Source organism: Lepus europaeus, chromosome Y (assembly GCF_033115175.1).
Source record: "Lepus europaeus isolate LE1 chromosome Y, mLepTim1.pri, whole genome shotgun sequence".
NCBI classification, from domain to species: domain Eukaryota; kingdom Metazoa; phylum Chordata; class Mammalia; order Lagomorpha; family Leporidae; genus Lepus; species Lepus europaeus.
In genome coordinates, this window is record NC_084851.1 from 13,566,556 (window position 1) to 13,582,614 (window position 16,059).

The window sequence follows — 16,059 nt, forward strand, 5'->3', positions numbered from 1 at the left end:
TAGCTTGGAATAAACTTAACCAAGGACGTTAAAGATCTCTACGATGAAAACTACAAAACCTTACAGAAAGAAATAGAAGAGGATACCAAAAGATGGAGAAATCTTCCATGCTCATGGATTGGAAGAATCAACATCATCAAAATGTCTATTCTCCCAAAACTAATTTTTACATTAAATGCAATACAAATCACGATACCAAAGACCTTCTTCTCAGATCTGGAAAAAATGATGCTGAAATTCATATGGAGACACAGAAGACCTCGAATAGCCAAAGCAATCTTGTACAAAAAAACAAAGCCGGAGGCATCACAATACCAGATTTCAGGACTTACTACAGGGCAGTTGTTATCAAACAGCATGGTACTGGTACAGAAACAGATGGATTGACAAATGGAACAGAATAGAAACACCAGAAATCAATCCAAACATCTACAGCCAACTTGTATTTGACCAAAGATCCAAATCTGATCCCTGGAATAAGGACAGTCTATTCAATAAATGGTGCTGGGGAAATTGGATTTCCACGTGCAGAAGCTTGAAGCAAGACCCATACCTATCACCTTACACAAAAATTCACTCAACATGGATTAAAGACTTAAATCTACGACCTGAATCTATCAAATTATTAGAGAGCATTGGAGAAACCCTGCAAGATATAGGCACAGGCAAAGACTTCTTGGAAAATACTCCAGCAGCACAGGCAGTCAAAACCAAAATTAACATTTGGGATTGCATCAAATTGAGAAGTTTCTGTACTTCAAAAGAAACAGTCAGGAAAGTGAAGAGGCCACCAACCGAGTGGGAAAAAATATTTGCAAACTATACTACAGATAAAGGGTTGATAACCAGAATCTACAAAGAAATCAAGAAAATCCACAACAACAAAACAAACAACCCACTTAAGAGATGGGCCAAGGACCTCAATAGACATTTTTCAAAAGAAGAAATCCAAATGGCCAACAGACACATGAAAAAATGTTCAAGATCACTAGCAATCAGAGAAATGCAAATCAAAACCACAATGAGGTTCCATCTCACCCCGGTGAGAATGGCTCACATTCAGAAATCTACCAACAGCAGATGTTGGAAAGGATGTTTGGGGAAAGGGACACTAACCCACTGTTGGTGGGAATGCAAACTGGTTAAGCCACTATGGAAATCTGTCTGGAGATTCCTCAGAAACCTGAACATAACCCTACCATACAACCCAACCATCCCACTCCTTGGAATTTACCCAAAGGAAATTAATTTGGCTAATAAAAAAGCCATCTGCACATTAATGTTTATTGCAGCTCAATTCACAATAGCTAAGACCCGGAACCAACCCAAATGCCCATCAACAGTAGACTGGATAAAGAAATTATGGGACATGTACTCCATAGAATACTATACAGCAATAAGCAATAACGAAACCCGGTCATTTGCAACAAGATGGAGCAATCTGGAAAGCATCATGCTGAGTGAATTAAGCCAGTCCCAAAGAGACAAATATCATTTGTTTAAACTGATCGGTGACAACTGAGCACCAAAGAGGAAACCTGTTAAGTGAAATGGACACTATAAGAAACAATGACCTGGTCAGCTCTTGTCCTGACTCTAAATGCACAATGTAATACTTTATCCTTTTTAGCATTCGTTGTTGTTGTTGTAGTTGTTGTTCTAGTACTAGTGGTTGAACTCTGTAATTAACACACAATTATTCTTAGGTGTTTAAATTTTAACTGAAAAGTGATCCCTGTTAAATTTAAGAGTGGAAAAAGAGAGAGAGGAGATATGCAAAATGGGACATGCTCAATCGGACTTGCCGCAAATGGTGAAGTTAGAAATGTGCCAGGGGATTCCAACACAATCCCATCAAGGTGGCATGTGCCAATGCCATCTCACTAGTCCAAGTGATCAATTTCAGCTCACAATTGATGGCACTGATAAGTCTAAGAGTCAAAGGGATCACACAAATAAGACTAGTGTCTGCTAATACTAACTGATAGAATAAAAAAGGGAGAGAAGGACCCAACATGGGAAGCGGGAGACACAGCAGACTCATAGAATGGCAGATGCCCTAAACAGCACTCTGGCCTCAGAATCAGCCCTCAAGGCATTTGGATCTGGCTGAAGAGCCCATGAGAGAATTGTAGGCATGGAAAGCCAAGATACCATGGGTAAAAAAAGACCTAAATGAACGATCTCTGTGAGTGAGATCCCAGTGGAAAGAACGGAGCCATCAAAGAAGGAGGTACCTTTCTCTGAAGGGAGGAGAGAACTTCCACTTTGACTATGACCCTGTCAGAATAAGATCAAAGTCAGCAAACCCTAAAGGCTTCCATAGCCCTGACAACTCATGACTAGAGCCTAGGGAGATTACTTACACCATGAACAGGAGTGTTAAATTGTTAAGTCAGCAACAGGGTCACTGTGTTCTTACACCCCATGTGGGATCTGTCCTTAATGTGTTGTCTAAGGTGAAGTGATGCTATAACTAGTACTGAAACAGTATTTTTACACTTTGTGTTTCTGTGTGGGTACAAACTGATGAGGTCTTTACTAATTATATACAGAATTGATCTTCTGTATATAAATATAATTGGAAATGAAAAAAAACAACCTGGTGTTAAATTGGAAATGGCATAGAAAATTAATTAATTTTAAAAAATATTATGTAGGATCTCTGTCTCTGCCTTTAATGTGCTGTGCACTGTTATTTAATGCTATAGCTAGTACTCCAATGGTAGTTTTTTCATTTTTTGTTGCTATATGGGGGCAAACTGTTGAAATCTTTACCTAATATATACTAAACTGATCTTCTGTATATAAAGAGACTTGAAAATGAATCTTGATGTGAATGGAAGGGGAGAGGGAGTGGGAAAGGGGAGGGTTGCGGGTGGAGGGAAGTTATGGGAGGGGGGAAGCCATTGTAACCCATAAGCTGTACTTTGGAAATTTATATTTATTAAATAAAAGTTAAAAAAAAAGATCATTACTCAAAATATTAAGAGACCTAAAATACAGCATTATATCTTAAAATTCAAGTGACCCAGGATCCTTCAAGGTTTTCAGATATGCATTGCTATTTCATATTGCCCAGTAAATCAGCAAATAAATTTAAGCATATATATGTAATAGCTTCTAAAATCCTTTGGGAAATAGATGTAGTTACTTGTTACATATTTCAAGTAAATAGCAAACATACTCATAAAATATCTTGTAAAATTCATGCAACTCATGAATAAGTATACAAAGAAATTTTGCACCTTAACAAAAAAGCAAGTATTTATTTTCCAACATAAATTTTCCACAAATTATAATCTTTAACTCAAGAAGGTGTTGATATTGATAGAATGATGGCCTACATTCAGGATCCCTGATTCTTCATAGAATTTTCACTGCTACAAATTACCTGCATGACTTTGAACAACTGACTTTACTTCTCCAGGCATTAGCACTTAGCATACTTTTGTACAAAATGAGGTTTGTGTAAGATTATGTATGCTCAGTATAGACTTCAAGGATTTCCAAAGAGGTGCTTTCATGTATCAATCTTAAAACAAAGATTACATTCTAATATGCCCATATATTTTGAATTTCTGCTAGAACTAATAAAAAAGAACTCACACATTCAAATTTATAAATACCACTTTCAACATTTGGGGATAATTAATGCATTAACATTTGATGCTAAGTTGATTTTTGTGCAACCAACTTTTCTTAACAGGTCCAGTAATTTATACTGCTTGTAATATATACCTGATTAAAATGATTAGGTTTGTACAAATCTGTTTTAATGCAAGTAATGCTTGTGTTTTCACATAAAATTAAGAGTAGAGATATCATGTGAGCAGGTGCTATCCTAATGACTCAACTGACAAACTTGTCAAACTTAATAGTTATGGTTTTGATTTGCATTTCCCTGATGGCTAGTGATCCTGAGCATTTTATTTTTCATGTATCTATTGGCCAATTGAATTTCCTCTCCTGAAAAATATCTGTGCAGGTTTGTTGCCCATTTCTTGACTAAGTTGTTTGTTTTGTGTATGAATAGTTACTTTACCTATTTATAGATTCTGGGATTTAATCCTTTGTCAGTTTCATAGTTTGCAAATAATTTCTCCTATTATATTGGTTGCCTTTTCACATTGCTGAGTGCTTCTTTTGCAGTGCAAAAGATTCTCAGTTTGATGTAATCCCACTTGTTAATTTTGTCTTTGATTGCCTGTGCTTCTGGACTCTGCCAAGAAGTCTTTCCCCATGTCAGTATCTTGTAGCATTTCCGCAATGTCCTTTAGGAAAATGTATATCAAAACCACAAGGAGGTTTCACCTCATCCCCATTAGAATTGTCCTCATATAGAAATCAATAAACAACAAATGCTGGAGAGGATGTGGGGAGGAGGATCCCACTGTTGAAGGGATTATAACCTTGTACAGCAACTGTGGAAGACAATATGGAAATATCTCAGAAGGCTGAACATCAACCTGCCATATAACCCAGCCATCCCACTCCTTGGAATTCATCCTAATGAGTTGAAATTAGCATATGAAATGGTGATGTGTATCCCTACATTCATCTCAGCTCAATTTACAATAGTTGAAATTTGTAATCTACACAGATGTCTATCAACTAAGGACTGGATAAAGAAATTATGATATATACACTCCGGAATACTACACAGTGATAAAAATTAAATCCTTTTATTTGCAATAAAATGGATACAACTGGAAACCATTGTACTTAGTGAAATAAGCCCATCACAAAAAGGCAAATGCCATAGAGTCTGATCTTCGGTAACTAATAGAGTACTAAATGTAATCTATAGAAGCAAAACTGACACTGACACTTTAGGATGTATTGATTTTGAATAGCCTTTGCCTTGCCATTTGAAGAACAATATGGTTTCTTTTTCCTTTTCTCTTCATACTAATTGGTGAACTCTATTTAGGGCAGGGTTAATTATATCTGAACAACTAATCTCTATAAAAGAATGGGAAAAGAAGAGGGAGGAGAAAAAAGGGAGGGAGTGTGGGTGGGAGGGAGGTGTAGGAGAGAACTTTCTTGTTCCCAAATCAACATAAATTAAATCCATGAAGTTATATTCCTTAAACAAATTAAATTTACAGTTTAAATTTTAAAATAAATTTTAGAAATCTAATAAGCATTTTCCTATATCATCTTTGCAATAGAGTTGATGCTGCTTTTAATTTGTGGTTGATTCCTCTCTGACAAACTAAATGAGTTTAATGTGGCAATAGATTACAATTACTAAAGTAACATTAATAAAGAAGTTTATTTTAGCAGATTTGATAGGAAGAGATTAGAGTCATTTGTAAAATGGCATTGTCCAATATCTCATCATATAAATTTGCATTTAATGGTATTCTTTCATGTGCCTGTTGGCCATTTGAATTTCCTCTTCAAAAATTCCCTTTTAAGTCCTTTGCCCATTTCTGAACTGGATTATTTATTTTGTTGTTACCAAATTTATTCTTTTTAAGATTCATTTATTTATTTGAATTCAGAATTACAGAGAGGCAGCGAGCAAGATAGAGAGGTTTTCAATCCATTGGTTCACTCCCCAAATGGACTCAATGGCTGGAAAGGCCCAATCTGAAGTCAGGAGACAGGAGATGCTTCTGGGTCTCCTATGTGGAGGCAGGGGTCCAAGCACTTTAACCATCTTCCACTGCTTTCCCAGACCACTTTCAGAGAGCTGGATTGGAAGTGCAGCAGCAGGGGCTTGAACCAATGCCATATGATTGCTAATACTAAATGTGGTGGCTTTATCCACTATCCCACAGCACTGGCCCCTGTTGTTGAATTTCTTGAGCACATTATAAATTCTCCATATTAACCCTTTATCAGCTGCACCATTTTAAATATTTCCTCCCATTCTCTCAGTTGCCTCATCACTTTGTTCAGTGTTTCCTTTGCAGTTAAGAAGCTTCTTAGCTTTGTGTAATACAATCTATTTTTTCATTGATTGCCTATGCTTCTAGGGTCTTACCCAAGAAGTATTTGCATACCCCCAATGACTTGCAGTGTTTCCTCAGTATTCTCATCTAGTAATTTGATGGTACCAGGTAGTAGATTTTGATCCTGGCTCCTGGCTTCAGATCGGCACAGCTCCTGCTGGTGTGGCTATTTGGGGAGTGAACCAGTGGATGAAAGTCCTTTCTCTTTCTCTGCCTCTGGTTCTCTGTAACTCTGCCTTTCAAATAAAATAAATATTAAGAAAGAATAAATACCTTTTGTAAAAAATGATTTACTTATTTATTTTAAAGGCAGGGTTACAGAGAGGAAGAGGCAGTGACAGAGAGAGATAGAGGTCTTCCATGCACTGGTTTACTCCCCAGATGACTGCAACAGTTGAAGCTGAGCTGATCTGAAGCCAGGAATGAGAAATTTCTTCCAGGTCTCCAATGAAGATGCAGGGGCCCAAGTATTTGGACCATCTTCTGCTGTTTTTCCAGGCCATAGCAGAGAGCTGGATTGGAAGTGGAGCAGTCAGGACTGGAACTGGTGCCCATTTGGGATGCCACCTCCACAGGTGGCAGCTTTATCTGCTGTGCCACAGCACTGTCCCTGGATGAAAACATTTTAATGTATAATAAAGCAGTTAATATTTTCTCATTAATTCAACATCTTTGCGTGATTAAGCACATGCTCTTTTTTAATGATTTGTTTATTTACTCAAGAAGCAGTTACAGAGAGAGAGAGACATAGAGAGGTATTACATTCACTAGTTCATTCCCAAAATGGCCACAAATGCTGGAGCTGGACTGATCTTAAAGTGGATCCAGAAGATTCTTCCAGCTCTCCCATGTGGGTTTAGGGGCCCAAAACCTTGAGTCATCTTCTATTGATTTCCCAAGCCATAGCAGAGAGCTATGGCACATGAATAGGAGTAGCTGGGACATGAATAGGCCCCCATATGGAATTCTGGCAATGCAGCACCAGTTCCAGGGAGGATTCTCTTGCCAACTAGAGATGTCACATCATTGTGGGGTTGGTTCCTTAATAGTTTGCCAAACTCTTTAACAAAGAATAATGAGGACACAACTAGGATTTCATGAAGGCTTGCAATAAAATAAAACTTGTTTTTCACTTTAAAGAAGGAAATTCTCATTTGTCCAAATGCAATATTTAATTTGTCAAATATAGGAAATTTTAAATTTAACATTTCCTAAAATATGAAAATTTTGTGCCATCCTTAAATTTTCCTTTATTTCCAGGTTTTTTTCTGTGTTTTCCTCAAACTCCACTTGTAACAAACATTCATTCTATAATTCAAATATCTGAAGTATCAAGAATCTCCTATGTGTACCTGCATTTCACTAGAAAAAAGAGGTTCAAACTTAAAAATAAAATAGAAATGCTGAATTTCAAATATGGCCATTTCTAAATATATACTCTTTTAAGAATGTAATCACTATAGCTATTTATTAATTCATCCATTAGCCTTGCATTTCATGTGTTTATCAGATGTGTATCACATTGTGAGGATCTGGCCTGCTGCTTCTCCAATGATTGACCTCCCTCTAATATATGTATTTGTAACATTACAGAAATTTAAATTTTTCATAGCTAAAAATTGTACATAACAAATTTATATGACTTGGTGTTTTAAGGGCAAGTGTCCTAAATATTAACTAAAAATAAAATCTAATATGTTATAAATCATCTCATGCTTTGAAAAAAATCAATTCTAAGAAACATGTAGGTTAATAATATCATGTGCAGGACTGAAATATTGCCTATAATTGATGTCAAAAATAACTTTCTAATTGTTATACAGAGAAGATAGATGCAACAAATTGAGTTTGACATTTTCTGCTACTTCAAGGATGGATCTGCTCAAGAAGCTACCATCTCTTTTACATTGGCAAAAGTACATTTTGTTGCAGTTAATTTTAAATCCTCATTTGTTTTGTAAGTTAAATATTCTGTAGAATTAAAGCTCATGACCACTTCTAATAAGAGCTACATTCATCCATGTGTCAGGTTTTTTGTGTGTAAAGACCTATTTCTGTCTCTGAGTATGTTATGATCATTATATAGTAAAATATCATCTAAACTAATAAAAATTTAGTCTGAAAAGAAAAAATACTTTCTATAAAAGTTGAACATTTTAGAATAACAGTGAATATGTATGTCAAAACTGACAAATCAGATACAAATCAATCAATACAATAGATTGAAAATATATTAAAGTTAAAGGAGTTGATACCCAGGTTACTTGTCAAATACCTTCAAGTATTTGCTCTTTAAAATACTTCAAAATGAAAAATTGCAAGTGGTTTATCAGATAAGAGACTACATAAGTGCAAAGATAAAAATGTGCCAGTTAAATATAAGCAATGAGTTTTATATTTTAATAGGTAAGTATATAATATAAAAAGCTACATATAAATCAGTGATGGCCATTCTACAATCAATAATTATGATTAATTCATTTCTGTGCACTGAAAGTATAAGAAAGAAAATGCAGAAATCATACTTAGCCACATATTAAATAGAACTAGCCTATGTTTACTGGATCTTTGCCTACAGAATACATCGAAGAACAAAACTGGATTTCCTCTCATTCAACTTTTTCCACCTGACAATTACAGAGTGCAGCATAAAAGTGATACCCAAATATTTTGTGGAACAAGAAAACTCATTAAAATTATTCTCCTTTCATAGAAATGTACATACTTAGAAGACATCCTTTTGCACTGGTAGATTGCAGATAATCCTATTGTAACAACATGTCTAATTGGTGCCCTCATATGCAGCAACCAAAGGAAAAAAGGAAAAACTGGACAAGGAGAAGTTACACACTTTTCTCCATTAGGGTCTAACAAATAGCTTTCAAAACATAAAAGATGTGTTTCAAGAACCCAATTTATGTATAGACATAGTCATGAATGATTTCTTCCCCAGTTACCCACCATTTAGTGCAATGGTGCAAGCAATTTTTCTCACCAGTTTCTGGGTGCCTCCCTTGCACTTGCCCATTTTGTACTGATACATTTTATTTTTCTTAAAGTTGACCTTAAAGTTTTCAGTTTCAAAATTCCCAAATCTATCTCCTTCTATTTATGATTTTTTCAGTGTTGAATCTATAATAGTTTGGCCCCTAATTTCTGAACTACCTTATTTCATACTTACCTGCTATCTTCAAATGATAATTTGTATTATGCTTAATCTTTCCTGTGAAAAATAGTGCACACACACACACAGCATTGAAAGTAAAGTTAAATAAATAGAACACATTTTTCTGTCAACATCTTAACATTTTTTTGTTCAGATATGCTTTATAGAAAATACTCATCTATTTTAAAAGGGAAGCTAATCTGTTTGGGTTTATTATACCTGTTAGGTGGAAGAATAATTTTCACCTTATGAAAAATATTCAGACCAATTATATAAACACACTTATCTTCAAATAATATAACAGTATGGTGATCCTTAGCAGTTTTTAATTCAGAGCAATTATTACTGTTCATAAAATGCAAATAGAATATTATGTATTGTGCTACATTCAAAATGGCAAAACTATACTCTGATTTCTCTTTAGAACATATAAATCTTTCACCTTTTTCCAAAATAGCAAAACTGATACATGGCTATGTCTGTTATTGGTAAATTCTAGATTTTAGCAAAGAGCAGATGCGTTTAAAAGGCTATGCATTTTGGTATATAAGCAAAATACATCAATAAGACTTCTATAAAATAATAAAACAAATGATATAAAAGGATTTGCCAAGTGTAAATTTGAATTTGGTATGAAAAAAGAAATTTTTCACGCTATTTATTAATGTATCAGGAAAACAAGGAAATCCAGTTTTCAGTGAGTAATCAAACATCCTAATCACATTATTTTAAAGTCTTCTATACTAGTTTAAATAGTACTTGTAGTGTCTGGTAGCAGAGCCATCTCAAGCCTCTCTCTGATCCCATTAGCAGCTCCTGAAATGTGAAGTTAAAGAAACATAAATTGGATAAAAATGGGAGGTGACACATTGGAGCTTGGCTCAGGGCCCTGCCTCCCCCACCCCTTCCCTATAGTGTCCTTCTCTCTGGCTCCCACTCATGTCTCCACTCTGCTTGCTTCTCCCTTCCCCTCCAGCTTGGCCCCTCTCCTTTCTTCATCTGCTCTCTTGGCTTCCAAGCTCTCCAGCCTACCTGGCTCTGTTTTCTTTGCCATCACCCCATCCCTCCAGTGTCCTAACCCTGTCCTACTCATTTACTGGCCTCTTTCTATCCATCTGCCCACTGCCCCTACATGTATCTCCCCAGTCAGCCTCACAGGCTGCCCCCACCTCAGGACAAAGTGAGGCTTCCAGGGCCCCACCATCTGTTACTTATTTCATGGTTTTGCAGGGACACTGTCCTTACCCGGATCTGACCCAGAGTGCACAGATAACATGAGTCCTGTTGGCCTCTGCCAGAGCAGCAACCACTCATGCCCTTAGAGAAATTGCAACACATCCATGTCCTGGCCCTCACAGTGTCTCTGGTGCAGGAGGTGCAAGCTCATCCTAGCTGTGTCTCCCAGCCTAACAACAGCATCATGGGAGCCTGACTTCATCCCCCACCCCAGCCCCATATGGACACACTGCCACAGAACTCCCAGATATGACCATGTCAGAGGTGCTGTCCTGAAGTGATAGCACAATTCAGGTCAGATATCATGCCACCTGGAGGTCACCAACAACTTTGGCACAGGGAGAACAAGCAGCTGCCCAAGATGGGTCATGTTGGTGGTAGCAAGAGGTTTCTGACTGAAGATGATCAGATTGATGAAGTGATGAAATATGGGGCAGACAAGGCACCACCTGATGTCTAACTGTCCCAAAGACAATGACAGAAAAGAAAGAAAAGAAATGTCAGTAATAGCTATTTTAAAAATTCTTGAAAAAGCAAACAACTTTGACATTGAAACCACCATGAAATCAATATCCTGTACCTCATGTCAGGCCAGGAAATAGGAAACAAGTGGGAGTAGAGAATTTTTGTTCATTCTGATTTTATTTGAGCCCTCAAAAACACAAAATTAGAAATGAGAACTTGTAGGTGTCTTACTTGCTTTATGAGATATTGCAATAATGGTGTTAACAATAGGTACAGTTGAAGAAATTAAGTACATACATCAAAGAACAAAGATAATATAGGGTAAAAACAGAGAATGAGGGCTTAGATTGTATCTTGAGATTTTCCAACACTATTGAATGAGTAGAATCTTGTCAAAATTGGCAAAGAGTGACCAGATTTATTTGAAGGCAGGCACCTTGGGATATCAGAGAAGACTTGGAAAGTCTAAAATGTGGTCCTGGGTAACTTTTTCATTTATCCAAGTAAGATTATGATATAAGCGCTCAATAGATTAATGGGAGCATAACTGATTTTATTAAGATTTATTAATATGGATAACAGCTTTTTAAGTAGGAAAATAACTGGTTATCCATGTAGTCATACATGACAAGGCTGGGCAGTAATGGTAAGTTTTCCTTTTTTTATTGTGAAGGGAAAGAAATTATACCGGAGGGTTTATAAATTAAGTGAAGAAAAGATTTCAAGATAAAAACAGCTTAAATGAGGGGACAAATAAAGTGTTAGACAAGTTAATGATAATTTATTTATAATCAATGCTATGTGTTCTGAGAAATATGAAGACCAAGGAACATAAACTAAAAATCTATGGTGTTTCTAGTCTGGAATTTTGTGCTCTCTGCTTGAGCTGGCTCTGGACTCAAGGCCCTCTCTGATCCTTGCTCTCCCCTCCTACTCAAATCTTCCCTCTGCTGGCCTCTGCCAGGTCCATCATCTCCAGCTCAGCCCCGCTCCCTTCTTACTCTCCCTTTTCACCCTGTCCATTGCTTCCCTGCCTCCCTCCATGCGGTTCCATCTGGGTCTTCCCCCTCCCACTGTGTCCTCCCACTGCCTTTCCCCATCATGCTTCCCTGCCCTGGTTAACCTCCCCTGCTATCATCACTACTGCAGCTGTGCAGGAAGCCCCTTAGCTCCTGCAGGACCAGCTGCAGCTCTCAGGACTCACCCTCCTCTGTCCCACACCCTGCAGCTTTGCAAGGCCACCCTCTTCCCACCTTGGCCCTTGATCCTACACAACCACTACCCCACACCCAAGGGCATCCTGTTTGTACATCCTGTTTGCCTCCAGTCAGTAACTGCTGAGGTACCATGTCTGAGCACTGTGTAGCACAGCTACAGGGGGGGGGGCTCACTGTTTCTGGAGCCAGGGTGGCATGATCTTGCAATAGCCATGTCCTCTGTCCTGTTTCCCATGCCACTGCAACCCTGTCAGCTGTCCTTACAGTCTTCCCCTGGCCACACTGCTGTTGGCCATCTCCACTGAAGGAGGACATATGAAAACAGGAGGCCTCTCTGGGAAACTCCTGAACATCACAGGATGCCAGTTGCTGCCTTGTGGTGACTGAGGCAACAGAGATCTAGCCTCCCAGGCATAGGAGCTTCCCTATGTGCTATGCTCACTGCCTTCCCCAAAACCACACCACCAGGATGTCCAAGGCATGGCTGATTGGGAAACTGAGGATCACTCCCTGTCACTCACATCCAGCTTTGTGCAATCACTGGCGGTGAAATGGATTTGTGTGTGCTCATCTTGGAATAGTCAGACCCAGGTGGAATGATAAATTTGTAGTGAGGGCATGTGTATGGGTTTACCTATACACACACAAGCCCACATATGAGCCCACTGGAGAACAGAGGTCACCACAGATGCAGCAGGAGCTGAGGCCTGGGACTGCATGAAATCCCTGGGTCCTTGATACCTTTGTGGGAAATAGAGGTGAACAAGACTGACACTGGAGTGGAGAAGTTGAGCTTCTGATGGTAACTGTGATGTCTGCTGTTGCCCAGACTGGGATTTCCTGTTATCATCAATCCTGTGATGTCAGGGCCTGCAGGTGCTCCTGCCTCCTGCACCCTGGCTATGGCCTAATTATTGTCATCATCAGCCTCAGTGTTGCCTGCATGAGTATCAGGAAGTGTGCTGGAGAAGTTGTAGTCTTTTTCAATTTAACTCCTTGCCTACTTTGAATGCAGTGTCTTTGTTTCTTCTCTTGGAGACAGTATGGGCTAAGCCAGCTTGGGGTCCCAGGTAGGTGGTGATTAGCTGGCCACTGACCTTTCTTTTAACCCAAGAGGACTACCTAGGTTACAGTGCCAGCAGAACCAGAGAGAAGGGCAGGAACAGTGCAGTGGCATAGGCTGGATCATCAGTAGCAGTGTGAGGCCTGACTTGTGGCAGAAAGTTGTAGCCTAGGAGTCCCCAGTTATGTTACCTGCAGGGATAAGAAGAGAATCCAGAAATCTTAGGAAAGTGCTTCAGATATGTGGGGACATGTGATTACATTGACTCAAAGTGAAAAGACCTTAAAAGTTGTTGTGAAACATGGTTGTGGGATAGGAGAGGTAAGGAGCTAGAAACCTGCAGACCATATGCAGCAGTTGATAGAGAATAGTGACTCATCTGGACCTATAGCACAAGAACCACATAAGTTTTTGTTGCCCCAGCTGCATCCCTGCTAGGTTTCTGATAGCCAGGCAAGGATGGCCATGAAGGACAAGGGGAGCTGGCCACTGTGGTGTTGCCTCACACAATGAAAGGCCATTCACACTTGCCCTCCCTGAGGAAGAGCCCACAGGACCCCAGAGCTGCCTTTGCTCAAGAAGAAAGCCATATACCATCTCCTCTGTTGTGAGGTGGGAGTGGAGGAGAAAGACCACCACTCCCTCCATTCTGAGAAAGCTCACAGGCAAAACCCTCTACTCTCAGTCAAGCATGTGCTCAATGCCCACAGAGCACTATGACCCACAGCCTGTCAGCTGATTGACTCATGAAAAGAGGCTCTTTAGCCAGAGTAGGGCAGAGTCTTGTGATGGGGTGTTTCCTGGGATAACTGTAAGAACATCAGTCAGGAATGGGAAGACATTGGAGCAGGCAACACACACACACACACACACACACAGATCTTCCATTTGCTGGTTCATTCCTTTGTTGGCCACAATGGCCTGAGACAAACCCAGAATCCAAGAACTGCATTTGTACTCCCACATGGATGGCAGAGGCCCAAGCACTTGGACCATGATTCTCCTCCTTTCCTAGATGGAATAGCAGAGAGCTGGATCAAAAGTGGAGCAGCCAGGATTCAAACCAGAGCTCATAGAGAATGTCAGCATCTCAGTCAGTAGCTTAATCTGCTGCAACTGCAACTTTAGGGGATTAAATTTTTATTGAGAAATAAAACTTCAGAATACTTGCTTTTTTAAAATTTATTTGACAGATAGAGTTAGTGAGAGAGAGAGAAAGAGAGAAAAGCCTTCCTTCCATTTGTTCACCCCCCAAATGGCTGCTACAGCCGGAGCTATGCTGACCCAAAGCCAAGTGCTTTCTCCTGATCTCCCATGTGGTTGCAGGGGCCCAAGCATAGAGCTGGACTGGAAGAGGAGCAAGAAGGACTAGCACTCCACACCCTTATGGGATGCCTGTGCTGCAAGCAGAGGATTAACCAAGTGAGCCCCAGAATACTTTCTTTAGAGGTCTTTGTTGACATAAAAATGTCAGATATGACTTGGTTTTCTTTGGAGATTTTTGGGTTTTGTATATTTAAAATATTTATTTTAAAATAGTCACAAAATCACAACAATTAGAGGGTCATAAAATCTAAAGCTAATTTCTCCAAGATAACATGGCAACAATATGGAACTATTGGAAACTAATGGAAATTATATGGAACTAATTGGAAAATTAAATTTTTAAAGATTTATTTATTTGTTTGAAGGTCAGAGTTATACAGAGAAGGAGAGGCATAGAGATAGAAAGAGAGGTCTTCCATCTGCTGGCTTACTCCTCAATTGGCCACAACAGCTGAGCTGCACCAATCTGAACTCAGGAGCCAGGTTACTCTTTTGGGTCTCCCACGAGGGTGCAAGGGCCCAAGGTTCTGGGCCATCTTCTGCTTTCCCAGTCCATAGCAGAGAGCTGGATGGAAAGTGGAGCAGCCAGGATCCAAACCGGCACCCACATGGAATGCCAGCACTTCAGGCAACAGGCTTACCCACTATGCCACAGAGCCGGCGCTGGGAAATTAAATTCTAAATGCTTACCTATACTTGAGTGTTTCTGGATTTTCTGCTCTTTCATTCATTTCTTTCAAATTTTGAATAAATGATTAATTTGTGGAAATCAATACCTTCTCATATCTAGAAAGACATGATTTTTTAAAAATAAATTGCAAACCTCATCACAACAGTAGAAGAGCATATGTAACTCTAAAATTTGAAAACCTTGCGGTTTTGGTAAAGCCAATAACCATAAAATACTAACATTTTGATAATGATATGCCTCCTTATTCATGAACGCAGGGCCATCTTCTCACTGCAGTCCCCCTTTTCATTAGTGCACACATCAAATGAGGTGTGCACTGATATAACATGGATACTGGGATTTACTGAAAGAATGTTTTTAAAGATTTATTTATTTATTTTTATTTGATGAGTTCATAGTTACATAGAGAGGGAAGGTGGGAGAGAGAGAGGAAAGACAATGAATGTGAATACCTTTCGTCCCCTGGTTCACTCTCCAAATAATTACAATGGCTAAGGCTGAGCCAGGCCAAAGCTAGAAAAGAGAAGCTTCTTCCAGGTTAGGGGACTGGGCCCCCTTCCCCTGCTTTTTCCAGGCTGTTAGCTAGTAGAGAGATGGGTTTAGAAACAGAGCAGCTGTACATGAACTGGCTTTACTTTCTTTGCCACAAAGTTGGCCCTTACTTAAATAATTTTTAGCCTGGAAGTTGATATATCATGGGAAGTAGTTTTGGGATCACGTGCTTCTCTAAAATGGACACAATATGGCTTTTTAAATATGTATACTAAAAGGCAGATTCCATAAAAATGTTGTTGGTACAGTCCCTCTCGAATGATCAATAAACGTCTTTCAGTGGGAATTAAGAGTCCATGCGGAATCAGCCAACGTTCCGGTTCTGGGTTTGCTCCTCAGAAGGACGACCTGGGGACCTGGTCAAGAGCGATTCCCTCCTC